Below are 14,874 nucleotides of genomic sequence, written 5' to 3'. Positions count from 1 at the left end.
CATGGCTGTGCGCCTCTGTTTTGCTAACGTGCCACTTCGAGTCACATACTCACAACACCTAGATTGTACCAGTGGACACCTTCTGCCTGTAACTTGCGCCACACAAACCGTTGCGTTTCCTCTTGTCATTGGTTCGACACCACGGTGGGCTCCATTCTACTTCACAACCGGTGGTCAGCGTAACTTACTGTCAACAGGCCCACACCTGGCTGTAACTTGTGCACTAAGAAATATTGCACTGAAGCTAACCTTTTCCCATCTTAACCAATGGTGCCGCTACAGTTCTCTGGACGGACTAGCTCATTTCTCGGAGACAGAGCAGTGTAAGTGAACAGCGTACTACACTGGATCCTCTGCAAACTTAAAATATGTAATGTATAATTTCTTTCAATAAATTGTTATAAACTGTTGCTAATTTGTGCTGCCATAATTTTTGTTGTAGCTTGCTTAAACCCGTTTGGCCTTTTCGTGGGGCTGTATAGGGGCTGCGAGCAAACAAGCCTTTAATAACAGCAACTACTTTCGGTGATAGGGGGCTATCTTCTTGTCACATTTATGTTCGACGCCATTAGTAATTGGTGACAACGCCGGCCGAAGTGGCCGTGCGGTTCTAAGCGCTGCAGTCTGGAACCAGAAGACCGCTACGGTCGCAGGTTCGAATCCTGCCTCGGGTATGAATGTGTGTGATGTCATTAGGTTAGTTAGGTTTAAATAGTTCTAAGTTCTAGGGGACTAATGACCTCAGAAGTTGAGTCCCATAGTGCTCAGAGCCATTTGAACCATTTGGTGACTACAATAGTGATGTTCTTGGTACTGAAAACGAGTATCCATAATTATTAACCAGTTCGTAATTTAACTTTAGCTTTGTGGTCACACTGTAGAATAATGAAAACCACATATTAATGAGCAGGCGCGTACAACTCTCGATATTCGCAACTTATCATCAGTCTCGTCAGTATAATGCCACCTTTCTTAGCAACAAAGTGTCCATTTGGAAAAAAAATACTCGCATGTCTAAACAAACGTAATGGCTTTCCTGTCTGCCAGGCACTGCACATAAATTGTCTGGGATTCGCAGCAATCAGCGTTCTCGGAAAGAAACATGATTTAGAAATGCACTATTTCCACACACCACCAGTTAACAGCACAACGTAAACTATCTCGCACAACAAACTCGAAACTTATAAATTAGGAGCACTTTCTAATGAAAAGAGCTTTTAATCGCCTCCAGTGCGAAAGTGTGAGAGTATTTCGAGAGCGGCAGAACAGTGCGCGCAGTCTTGCGTGGGACAAAGCAGGTGCCAGGCGAGGCACTATCACTGGACGAGCCACTCTGGAGACCTCAGACAGGCAGCTCTGGAATCAATATTTACATCGCGTTCTGCGCGCTCGGCTATTTTCAAGTTGCCCGTCGGTGAATGTGTTTGCGGAACGGCCCAACACCATCCCAGCCGGGGATAGCCGTCGGCTACCAACGCGGGGAAGGAATCGCAGTTTGTCTTCAAGTTGGCCCACATCGAATAAATCGATGACACGACCGAGGGAAGTTTTTCAATCGAACCGAGTACCTGGGGACGTCAAACAGCAATTCAACTTTTCCACTTAACGCGGAAAACCTTTGCTGTTTTCCCGAATTCGGAGTAGTAAGAGTTCTGTGATAAACAGTTGTGTTCGCATCACATATGCGTCGCGCGACCAGTGAAGTGAAGCTTTCGTCCGCTGAACCACGTAGCTCTTCACGTGAATGCTGTAACACCTCGGTTCAGTTTACAGTGATAAAAGCTATAGAAAGAATAATTTAAAATTAAGAATAGAATTTTTAGAAGGGAAAATAGTGTAGAATCAGAGATCGGTAATTGCAGATCAAAATTATAGTATATAAGCAAGTAGTTTAACGTCTAAGTACAGCAAAGCCACGGAAGCTCCGTCATGGAAAAGATAGTGAAGTTAAACTCTTGTGATCAAAAACCTATAAAAAGACCTGATAGTCATTATTGCCGCCTTTTTTCCTTGATTGTTTCGTGAAAGGGCTGGGAACCCGTGTCAGTCAGCGAGACAATAATTAGATTGGACTTTATCGTGTTAAGATTCACGATAAACTGTTAGAATATTACGGAGATTAAAAGTGATGTAGTGTACGATCTTTGACTGTTGGTAGCAACGGAGTATTAAGGGGATTTTAGGACTTTAGTGCTATATTGGAACTTTACTGACATATAGACGACAGAAATTCAAATTATCTGCTGATACGAGTGAATTCAGAGGTACCGATATTCAGATATTAACGTGTGGACTTTTGAAAGTGTCGTGTGCCGTTAGTCGCGAATCTGGACGAAGAGCACGTGCATATCGACATTTGCGGACAATTTAGATTCCTCCAGACTAGGAACCTTTTAAATAGACCATCATTCATCACCATGTTAATCCTTGAACATAGAGTGAAAGTGAAATACAAGAGTGTTGTACTTATTTCATTTACCTAGAACTAATCAGTGAAGATTTTACGGAACCAGAGCTATTCAGCAGTAAGTCAGCACCATCTAGCGGAAAGCGTAGGCATTAAATAACACGCTAACTGAAATGAACGTTTACGTGTTTTACGGCCTGCTGAATATGAACTTTTGTGACTCTTTGACGTCCCCAGTCCCTCAGAAAGGTGACGCAGGCTGTCTTACTCATAAAAGGGGAGAGTTTTAGCCGGGCAAATTACTAAATAAAAGCAATATTTACAAGACTCGCAGTAATAGCAAAACACAAGGCCCGCACCTCATCGGAGAGTCGTCGCTGTCACGTCGGGAAGTAAAGCCGGAAAACCTACCGACGATACGTATCTACGAGAAGACGTCGACGTGGAGTACCTAAAAACGGAACCACAAGAAAGTTGGGGATGCTTCAATGCGCCTTACACCTTCGTGAAAGATACGATGCATACGAAGAGTTCAATAAGTAATGCACCACTTCTTCCGAAAGCGGGTTGGTTTTATTCTGGTTTCCAATAGTCTGTATTTTCCCCAGTCTTCTGGCTACAAAACTCTATTTTTCAAAATAATCTTCAGTGTGACGTCCACCTTACTGGGAGGGCCTGAAGGCACGCGCGCGGTACAATTCTTCTCGTACACATCGGATCCAACGTCTTGCTGTATCAATAACCTCCCCACCATCCACGTTCTGCTTTCCCCAGAGTGCATCTTTCTTTGAGCCAATCTAATTCAAATCGGAAGATGCTCTTTATGAACTTGAGATAAACGGCGAAGAACCCAGCGGGAACACACCTTTCAGTACCCTAATTAGTGAGCAAGTATGTCAGGACTGCCAACAGAGACGTCCAGCTGAGCAGCGAAGTGTTTTATTGTGATCCGTCGAATATGGGGTTGCCTATAGTAAATCAGTAGTTACTGTTGCGCCTCAGAATGATATTTGACTTCAACGTAGAACATATCCTAAGAATGCAGTTGCCACAACTAAGAATAGAAAGAGTAGAGTGAAGGCTTTTACGGCAGGTGTTGTCATCACTTAATATTTCCGGGCTGATAAACCGTGGTCCATACATAAGACTCTCCCCTGACGTCTCGCCTTCGACTGCGGAAGGCATCCTCCGAGGACAATCGGCGAACTAACCAACACCCAAGACATAAAACATTAATTCACAGGACGCACAAAATATGTGAACCAGCTCACTTAGATGATGAGATTGAACACCTTAGAGCGGCCTTCAAGAAGAATGGGTATTCCAACAGAGAGATAGATCGTGCACTACGCCCTAGACTGACAACTAGGACAAGACGAGGATCGACACCAACCGCAGGGGTAAGTGTTCTTACCATTCATAAGTAAGGTCACTGACCGCATTGGAAAAATTGTAAGCAAGTACGATGTGGAAACTGTTTTCAGACCCACTACGAAAATAAAAGAATGTTTAAAATCCGAAAGAGAGAAACGACATCCTCTAGCTACACCAGGTTCAAATGGCTCTCAGCACTATAGGACTTAACATCTGAGGTCATCAGTCCCCTAGAACTTAGAACTACTTGAACCTAACTAACCTAAAGACATCACACACATCCATGCCCGAGGCAGGATTCGAACCTGAGACCGTAGCAGTCGCACGGTTCCAGACTGAAGTGCCTAAAACCGCTCGGCCACACCGGCCGGCGCTACACCAGGTGTCTATAAAATTCCGTGCAGTTGTGGAAAGGTCTATAAAGGCACAACAAAAAGAAGCGTCAACACCCGTCTGGGTGAACATAAAAGGAACTGCCGCCTAGGACATATTGATAAATCGGCTGTAGCGGAACGTGGGTTTCAGGGAGGTGATCATGAAACAAAGTTTAGTGAGACTACCGTCATAGCAAAGACGTCGCATTATTACGGGCTAATGTACAGAGAGGCCATTGAGATTGCCAAACACTGCAATAATTTTAATAGAAAAGACGAAGGCATTAAGCTGGATAAGATATGGATGTCAACATTGCAGCAACAGCGTGACAATCTACTAGTTTCTATTGAGAAAGTTGGCAATATCAGAGATCATAGCACAACCGACGTCACGTGATCGACAGCGGCGCCCTCTGGGTGGCTTGTATATACGGCGCTCACTAGTGCTCTCGTTGCAGTTCGCCGATTGTCGTCGGAGGATGCCTTCCGCAGTCGAAGGCGAAACGTCAGGGGAGAGTCTTATGTATGGACCACGGTATCTCAGCCCGGAAATGTTAAGTGATGAATAGAAAGAGTGTCCACACGTTCCAAAACTGTAGGAGACACAGCTTTGTGCGGCCGGCCCGAGATGGCACAGGTTTACGCGGTGTGATATTCCCGGCGGTGGCCGCCAGTATTTTATCTTGCTAGAAGCTCGCCTTGATACAGCTTAATACACGTGAAGTAGCATATGGTACAAAAACGGAGTGAGGTACAAGCAGCAGATGGTTACAGTATGTACTATTCCCGTAGGGGGTCCGCTGATTGTACTGAACTTGCTTCTGGTTGGTCGGCAAATTCAAGTGCTAGGCGCCAAAACGCCGAAATTCTCTTATTAATTATTTATATACTTTTCGTTGTATTTAACCCAGTTTTCAGTATGATAATCTTTCATATTTATGCTACGACTCTACCGTTCTTGTTTATTAAATTTCACTAGTTTTGAGAAACACAAGAGTAATGATATTACCCTCGGGTCGCTTTGGCGTATCTGGGAGACGAAGCAAGTCGGCTGCACTAGTCACTCTGTTTCGGGTGTTCTTCAGAGCCGGACGTGTATCTCTGTTTCGGACGGACATGTCGTACTCTATATCGAAAGTTGTCAGAAAAGTTACCGTACTATTAAGAAAGCTATGTCGCGTGTTGTAGAATACAGTGTAAAAAGTGGCATTTTAAAATATAAAAAAAACAGAATACATCAATGAGAAGTGTCGCCTACCATCATTGTCAGTACTACAGATCTTGCCCTCTGTAGATACAGAGACTAACCTGGGCAAGTGGCATCGCACAAAAAAATGCACAAACACAGGTTCAAGTTCGAGATGACAGCATAGCAGCAGCCTCCGCCGAAGAAGATCCCACGACTGACGTGCTGTCTTCTGCGCTGGGGACACAACTTCAGAAGACGACAGGCTGATGCAAAGAACGGTTAGAGACTCTTATTCGATCTCTCCAGCTTACAGATCTGACTTCAAACACGACAATGATAATTTCTGGTGGCCTTCTTGCGATGATGACGGACGCCTCTCAAAACGAGTCACCGTGCTTTTGTTCACTGCCAGGTCTGCAATACTCTGCGATACTCTGGCTTTCCGTTAAAAGAAACTCAGTGATAGCTCCCTACTTGGAACGCACCTCCATTGCAGAATTAATTTCGAAAGCTACTTACAGCGACGGCAGCAATGGAAACTCCACGAAACTATAACGGCTGAAACAATGAGATTCCACAATGTCCTTTCACAAATCCCACATTTTTTCAACCGCAATTGGCTTAGAGAAAAATGTTTTGCATTACTTATTGAACGCCCCATTAGTCAGATCACAGCGAAAAATATCTAGCGACAAAAGCCAAGATATAGATCACTATAATTTCAGCTGGAACCGGTTCCTGGTGCAAATATGCCAAAGAAGCCGAAAACAGGTCAAATTAGTTGTAGTACTTGTGGTAGATACTGCTTATAATGACTACACTGTGCAAGCTGTAAACATAAGCAATGCTAGCTCAGTAGATACAAATTAAAATGGGAAACCTATTTTCCAGAAGTCAACAGGAAACATGCTAGCAAACATGACACATATCAATTATCACACGCTGGTCTATATGTTGTTCTTATAGTGGGAGGAATATGATGTGGGAAATTCACATCCAGGTCGGCTGCTTCCAAACTCAATACAGCAGGGTAGACGGCGGTTTGTGACAGATCTGACGACCGAGTACGACACTGTTGCAGGCACAAGTGTTTCGGATCTCACCGTTCTGCGCTCACTGTTCAACAAGACGCTTCCAAACAGACAACATCTGCGTGTTACCAAATTCACCCTGCAACATCGGCAATTAGCACTGTAACCGCTACGGGGATCGAGACTGGACCGTGCATCAATGAAAATGCGTCACCTGGTCAGATGGATCACGTTTCTTTCTACATCAGGCCGTATACACCTTCATCAAGGCGAAAGGCTATTAGAAACATGCATTGCTCCAAGGACGTAGATCGATGGGGACAGTACTATGCTGTGGGGGCATTGCATTGGTTTCTATGAAACCTGTGGTAGTAATCGAAGGCAGCACGACGATTGTAGATTACGTCAACATTATTGTGGATCGCATGGGGCTATTCAGTTCTGATGTCTTTCCGGTGTCGACTGCATCTTCCAGCAGAGTAACTATCCGCATCACAAGGCCACAACTGTGTTACAGTGGTTTGAGGAGCATGATAGCAAACTCAAGTTAATGTCTTGCTTACCAAATTCGCCTTATCTGAGCCCGATGGAACACATTTGGGACGCAATCGGAAGCCTCCTCCGCCCCCTCAAGCCACTGGCCCATAATGTACGGCAACTGCCTGAACTATGCTCAGATATGTTGTGCGACATACCCCTGAAAGAAACTAATAGTCGAAGAAATGCCACGCAGAATCACTGCCACATGGCGTTCCATATGTGGACCAACACGCTGTAAGGTTGTCATAATGTACTGATTCTTCAGAGTGAATGTTGTTAATATTTGTCCTGGGTAACAAGGGAGAAGCCTTTGGATGTGGTGTAATGGCCTATACTTGACAGAGTTACTACGCAAGAGGAATATCATATTCTGACTACATCTTTGTGGGTTAAACTACGAGGTATTCTTACTCTCTCATCCGATAATTGTGAGGCAAGTGATCTTGGATGCGCATTTTCGATGGTCATCGGGGCTCAGTTCGAAACGGAACTAATCACTAAAGACAATTCTTCTCGTTGATGAGATTCCAGCCGAAGATGTGTCTGGAGATGTCCAGGACAGCGGTGGGATACCAATCTGTCACCTCCCATACTGCCCGTCAACCAGGAGTGATTGTCTGGGGTAGCATTTCATTTCATAGCAGACCTCTTTGGTTGTCATCCGCCGCACCCTCACAGCACAGTCGCACGTCAAAGATGTTCTACGCTCCGTTTTGTTGCCCTTAATGGAAAACCATCCCGGGCTTACATTTTGGCAAGATAATGCCCGCCAGCACATGGCGCCAATTGAACAGATTTGGGACCATATCCCTCAGAAGGAGATACAAAAACCGCCAATTGAACAGAATTGGGACCATATCCCTCAGAAGGAGATACAAAAGCTCTATTAATCAATGCCAAGACGGATAACAGCTTGCGTAAGTGCCACAGATAGAGCAACACACTATTGAGGCCCTCAATTTGTGAAGCGCTTTCTCCTGAATAAGTCATCCAATGTTTCTGAAACTGCACTCATTTGTTTTGTCTGTACATGTATATCGAATTTACCGATAATTCATTTCGTGTTTTTTTTTTTTTTGTGTGTGTATCTTTCCCTGAGACGAAAGAGAGACGGAAATTAGATCATGTTATTCCATGACGTAGTAGTTCCGGTTGATTCCAATTTTAATGCAGTATCTTTCAAATTATAATCAAAATTCTCATTAGTTTTGAATTAGGAGGTAGGAAGGTTGCTTTGTGTGACGGAGGGTGACGTGAGCAGAAGAATACCTCTGCCAATAGACAGTTAGCTGTTAGTAAGAACTTGGAAACGGCAAGCTAATAGATCTGTAGAATAATCTCAGAACTCGTCTGTGAAAGTGACCTCGTGTTTTGCAGGAACCTCCATTGAGGACTAACTAGTGCCAATCACGAAAACATACTACATATACTGTTTTCATGTTGGAATCAAGTCTCTGAATTGCTCAGACTGAGTAATGTCAGTTTCCAGAAGCAGTCAACACATAGTGTCAGCGTCGTGTTTGCCAGTGTCGATCAAAATGTACATCCTGTTAGACGCCAAGTTTCTGTAAGTTTTGTGATGAGAGGTCCCGAGGTCAAATCAGTACTACCATTTACCGATCGCGAGTGGTTAGTTTTGTGACTTGGCAAGACAGCCAAGCCACTATGAGATAGCCGAAAGGCACGCGTTTAAGCTCACGCAGGCTGGCGTGAGGTCTGGAACAGTTAAAGGAGTTGAGTCTAGTAAAAAAAGTACGTAGCTTCTGGAATACTTAACTTTAATCCATAATTGGTGAACATCGGTCTGACGGTACATGCATCACAAGATAAATAGCAAATGATAATGGCGCCTTGCTAGGTCGTAGCAAATGACGTAGCTGAAGGCTATGCTAACTATCGTCTCGGCAAATGAGAGCGTAATTTGTCAGTGAACCATTGCTAGCAAAGTCGGCTGTACAACTGGGGCGAGTGCTAGGAAGTCTCTCTAGACCTGCCGTGTGGCGGCACTCGGTCTGCAATCACTGATAGTGGCGACACGCGGGTCCGACGTATACTAACGGACCGCGGCCGATTTAAAGGCTACCACCTAGCAAGTGTGGTGTCTGGCGGTGACACCACAGTTAGTACCTTAATGGTTTACGCGTTTGGAAGACGAGCCGCCAGTGCATGTACGTCTACATCTACATAGATCATCTGCAAGTCACCGTGCGGTAAGAGGCGAAGGGTACCTTCTACCACTACTAGTAATTTGGTTTTCTGCTCTACTCCCACATAGAGCGAGGGAAGAACGACTGTCTAATTTCATCTGTATGAGTCATTCCTCGAATCTTATCCACGAAGTTCTTACGCGCAATGTATGTTGACGGCAGTAGGACTGTTGGTCAGTCACCTTCCAATGACGGCTCTCTAAATTTTCTCGATAGTGTTTCTCGAAGAGAACGTCGCCTTCCCTCCAGGGATTCCCATTTGAACTGCCGAAGTATCTCCGTAACACTTACGTCTTGTTCGAACCTCCCGGTAACAAATGCAGCAGCCCGCCTCTGAATTGCTTTGATGTCTTCCTTCAGTCCGACCTGGTACGGATCCTAAACACCCGAGCAGTATTGAAGAATAGGTCGCACCAGCGTCCCACAAGCGGCCTCCTCACAGGTGAACCATCCTTTCCTATAATCCTCCAAATAAACTGGTCGACCATTCGCCTTCCGTACCACATTTCCCAGATGCTCGTTCCATTTCATATCGCACTGCAACATTACACCCAGATATTTAAACGACTTGACTATGTCAAGGAGGACACTGATAATGCTGTAACCGAATATTACAGGTTTGTTCTTCCTACTATCAGCATTAACTTAGACATACACTCCTGGAAATGGAAAAAAGAACACATTGACATCGGTGTGTCAGACCCACCATACTTGCTCCGGACACTGCGAGAGGGCTGTACAAGCAATGATCACACGCACGGCACAGCGGACACACCAGGAACCGCGGTGTTGGCCGTCGAATGGCGCTAGCTGCGCAGCATTTGTGCACCGCCGCCGTCAGTGTCAGCCAGTTTGCCGTGGCATACGGAGCTCCATCGCAGTCTTTAACACTGGTAGCATGCCGCGACAGCGTGGACGTGAACCGTATGTGCATTTGACGGACTTTGAGCGAGGGCGTATAGTGGGCATGCGGGAGGCCGGGTGGACGTACCGCCGAATTGCTCAACACGTGGGGCGTGAGGTCTCCACAGTACATCGATGTTGTCGCCAGTGGTCGGCGGAAGGTGCACGTGCCCGTCGACCTGGGACCGGACCGCAGCGACGCACGGATGCACGCCAAGACTGTAGGATCCTACGCAGTGCCGTAGGGGACCGCACCGCCACTTCCCAGCAAATTAGGGACACTGTTGCTCCTGGGGTATCGGCGAGGACCATTCGCAACCGTCTCCATGAAGCTGGGCTATGGTCCCGCACACCGTTAGGCCGTCTTCCGCTCACGCCCCAACATCGTGCAGCCCGCCTCCAGTGGTGTCGCGACAGGCGTGAATGGAGGGACGAATGGAGACGTGTCGTCTTCAGCGATGAGAGTCGCTTCTGCCTTGGTGCCAATGATGGTCGTATGCGTGTTTGGCGCCGTGCAGGTGAGCGCCACAATCAGGACTGCATACGACCGAGGCACACAGGGCCAACACTCGGCATCATGGTGTGGGGAGCGATCTCCTACACTGGCCGTACACCACTGGTGATCGTCGAGGGGACACTGAATAGTGCACGGTACATCCAAACCGTCATCGAAGCCATCGTTCTACCATTCCTAGACCGGCAAGGGAACTTGCTGTTCCAACAGGACAATGCACGTCCGCATGTATCCCGTGCCACCCAACGTGCTCTAGAAGGTGTAAGTCAACTACCCTGGCCAGCAAGATCTCCGGATCTGTCCCCCATTGAGCATGTTTGGGACTGGATGAAGCGTCGTCTCACGCGGTCTGCACGTCCAGCACGAACGCTGGTCCAACTGAGGCGCCAGGTGGAAATGGCATGGCAAGCCGTTCCACAGGACTACATCCAGCATCTCTACGATCGTCTCCATGGGAGAATAGCAGCCTGCATTGCTGCGAAAGGTGGATATACACTGTACTAGTGCCGACATTGTGCATGCTCTGTTGCCTGTGTCTATGTGCCTGTGGTTCTGTCAGTGTGATCATGTGATGTATCTGACCCCAGGAATGTGTCAATAAAGTTTCCCCTTCCTGGGACAATGAATTCACGGTGTTCTTATTTCAATTTCCAGGAGTGTATATTATGATCCTTCAAGATCTGTCGCATATAGGTTCAGAACTCTCTTTGCTCACATCTATTTCTCTCTCTCGTCTCAACTGTGCATGCACTCCGACTTCAGGCCACGAGTGGCTCATCGGGACAATCCGACCGCCGTGTCATCCTCAGCTGAGGATGCGTATAGGAGGGGCGTGGGGTCAGCACACCGCTCTCCCGGCCGTTATGATGGTTTTCTGTGACCGGAGCCGCTACTATTCGCTCGAGTAGATCCTCAATTGGCATCACGAGGCTGAGTGCACCCCGAAAAATGGCAACAGCACATGGCAGCCCGGATGGTCACCCATTCAAGTGCCAGCCACGCCCGACAGCGCTTAAATTCGGTATTCTGATGGGAACCTGTGTATCCACTGCGGCAAGACCGTTGCACCAACTGTGTATGGGTTTCCTAAATATCAGATCATATTAATATGTTACATCTTAGTAGCTTCCATTACCGACCAAAAAAACTGAAAACCTGATGATTAACACGAGTCCATTCTTTTCCTTCGGTTTTTGTGCAGTACTCGTATATTTATTTGGTTGACTCACGTTAAATCTTCACTCACAATATTTGGTGCATGGATTCTCTTTCCTAGTCAGTCCACGTGTTAGAGAAACTGATGGACATGTTAGGGGTATCACCATTCAGATAAAGTCTTTCGAAAGAGTAGAGCTAGATTATGTCTTCAAATGGTCTTTCATGAAGAACGATTAAGGAATGTTCCATCATTCACCAGCCGTATCGCTATAAAGTAAATTGACATAATCACCTAGGACAATAAAATTAGTGCTCAAGGTCGTCCTCCTCAATGTTGAGAGAGCGGCGCCTCCGTGGAGCGGTACTGCCAGCCCTCCTAGTTGTAAACCTACCAGACAGCTGTTGTTGCAGGCGGATGAAAATGGTATGTGATGTCAAAATAACAACAGGGACTGACGACAGCGCCTTCTTCTCAGTTTGTGTGCGTTCCGTGAAGCGGGAGACATGGAAACGATTCGATCTTCAACTTTTATATCCAACCATTACAATTCCGGACATGGGTTCCTTATCAAAACTTTATCCACCAAGTCCCCTCTACAACCCCTAAAATCCTGCAATAGGCATTACGAAACCCTCTGTATGTCTCACGGCAACTTTTGTAGAAAAATTCGAGAACAAACGTTTAGGGTACAAGTTACTTACTCAGCTCCCATGCCAATAATGCAGATAAAATTACAATAACAGCTTACAAAAAGACTTACAAGCTGTCTTTCACCAGGCATTCCTTCGATGAATGAAACAGACAGATACCTTAATACACTGCTAGACAGAAAATCTGCACTCTAGAAGGGTTAGAATAGAACGAAATGTAACTTGTGCGTGGAGTATAGTAGAAAGAATCTGAGGTCATTTGGGGGCATGAAGGGTACGAAATTCGGTACATTCAGCTGCCTCCTCTGACACCAGCAGTGGCTCAGGTGTGGCTGGGTATCAATTTGAACAGTACTTGGGTGACAATTACAGGTACGCCATTTCGTGATGCTTTAACTCTGCACCAGAGTCCTTCAGTGTTAATGGTTGGAGAGTGGTGGCGTGGCAGTCTCTCGGCAAACAATGCAGGCTTTCGTTATTTTGTTGAAATATAATATCACAGGCACCGCTCTTAACACGTCTAAAGTGTAGCTGTTGTTGCAGAAATTACCGGGTGTGCGATCCAGAGGTTATCGTGTTGTTAACCTAATGGCACCTCATCCCATCGCGTCAGATGCTGTGCCTGTATGACGATGACGAATGTTATTTGTCAAATTTTACTATCCTCAGAGCTTCCTCACGAGAGTACGTCCATCGTGATGCTGTAAATCAAACCAATGGCGAGCGCTGTTGTTGGGCGCAGCTTTCTGTGCTGTCATGTCAATGAAAGATGCAACAATGATCTCAATGCTGACAGTCCATATTACTCGAGACGCCGCCAATCTATCCGAATGCATACTTGTCTTTCTCCAAAAAAACGCACTCTCTGGCTCAAGGTAAGTGACGTCACGGTCCTGCATGGCTGGGCGAATAAAAAGTCTCTACTCTCAGGTGCTAGTCGCGTGGAGGCGTTGAGATCCAGCATGGCATCCAGTACGGCTCTGCTGACCTCCTCGATTCCATATTAGCATGGCAGTGGTGGAATCCCGATCAACGCGGGCAGAAATATTGCGCAACGATAAACCGCCGTCTCGATGTACCACGATTCTGCTGCTGTCGAATTCCGACACGTGCTGATAGACGTGTGCTATTCTTACACGAGGTCTAACATGACCTTCTCAAAAACAAACAACATCCAAATGATATGTCTGAATGAGAAAGACCTTGCGTAATCTGTTCTTACATACGGAATGGAGCTCGTGTTTCTGCTGCCTCCTTTATGCCGTTGGGTTCAAATGCCAATCATTTCTGTATCCAAACTGTAGGAAACATCGTGCCAATTCGACATTTGGTACGTGCTGCCTTTATGGTTTTGTTGTTTTAATGGTCAGTGGTGTACATAGCTCAGTAAGGGGTACCTTCTGCGACACACATTGTAGTGATTTAGAAGATGCATACATACACTGACAAAAAAAATTGCAACACAAAAAATAATTAATGTAGAGTAATCACATTCTTCTAATACATTTGTCTAGGTAACACATTTAACTGATTAACGTTTCAAGATTACAGGTTAATACAAACGCGGAATAACCCATTGGAATTGTGAAATGCTAGTACATTAATAGCCGATGTACCCGCCAGAATGCTGAATGAAAGCATGAAAACGTGAATGCGTGGTTTTTTACTAGTGCCGGATGTCAGTTTGTAGGATGGAGTTCCACGCCTGTTGCACTCGTTGGGTTGATGCAGGGGCTGTTAATACTTGTTGCAGATGACGCTGGAGCTGCCGTCTGATGATGTCCATGTACGCTCGATTGGAGACGGATCTGGTGATCGAGAAGACCAAGGCAACATGTCGACACTCTACAGAGCATGTTGTGTTACAACAGCGATATGTGGGCGACCGTTATCGTGTTGGAAAACACGACCTGGAATGAAGTTCATGAATGGCAGTGCAGCAGGTCGAATTACAAGATCGTCAGACAGTTTTGCAGTCAGGGTGCGTTGGATAACCACCGCACCCTAGACCAGACAAAAGATGTAGGTCCAATGTGTCTAGCACACAAACAGGTTGACTGCAGGCCTTCAACTGGTCTCTCTCTAAACAATACACAGCCTTCACTCTCACCGAGGCAGAACCAGCTTTCATCAGAAAACGCAAGAGACCTCCACCCGGCCTTCCAATGAGCTCTTCCTTGACACGACTGTGGTTTGGGGTAAGTGGAATGCACTCTACAGAGCATCTGTCCAACGGTGTCCTTGAAGTAGCCGATATGTAACAGTTCGTTGTGTAACTGTAGTGCCAATTGCTGTTCACATTGCTGCTGCACGTGCAATACGCCTAAGATGATGGTCTTCCCTCCCGGTAGTGCCATGTGGCCTTTCGGTGCCCGGTCTTCTTGCAACCGTACATTCTTGTGACCACAGCTGCCATCAATCACGTACAGGAGTTACATTCCTGCCAAGTCTTTCTGCAGTGTCTCAGAAGAAACATTCAGTTTCTCGTAGCCCTGCTACACGACCTCGCTCAAACTCAGTGTGTTG

At 46.1% G+C, this 14,874-nt stretch overlaps 1 pseudogene; it reads right to left on the bottom strand.

The window, feature by feature from the left end:
* Window positions 1-11,488: 11,488 nt before the first annotated feature.
* LOC124709410 lies at window positions 11,489-11,606 on the bottom strand (annotated as a pseudogene).
* Between the last annotated feature and the right edge of the window lie 3,268 nt (window positions 11,607-14,874).

The sequence above is a fragment of the Schistocerca piceifrons genome, chromosome 7, assembly GCF_021461385.2.
Source record: "Schistocerca piceifrons isolate TAMUIC-IGC-003096 chromosome 7, iqSchPice1.1, whole genome shotgun sequence".
NCBI lineage: Eukaryota > Metazoa > Arthropoda > Insecta > Orthoptera > Acrididae > Schistocerca > Schistocerca piceifrons.
This window is presented reverse-complemented; position numbering and strand designations above follow the sequence as displayed.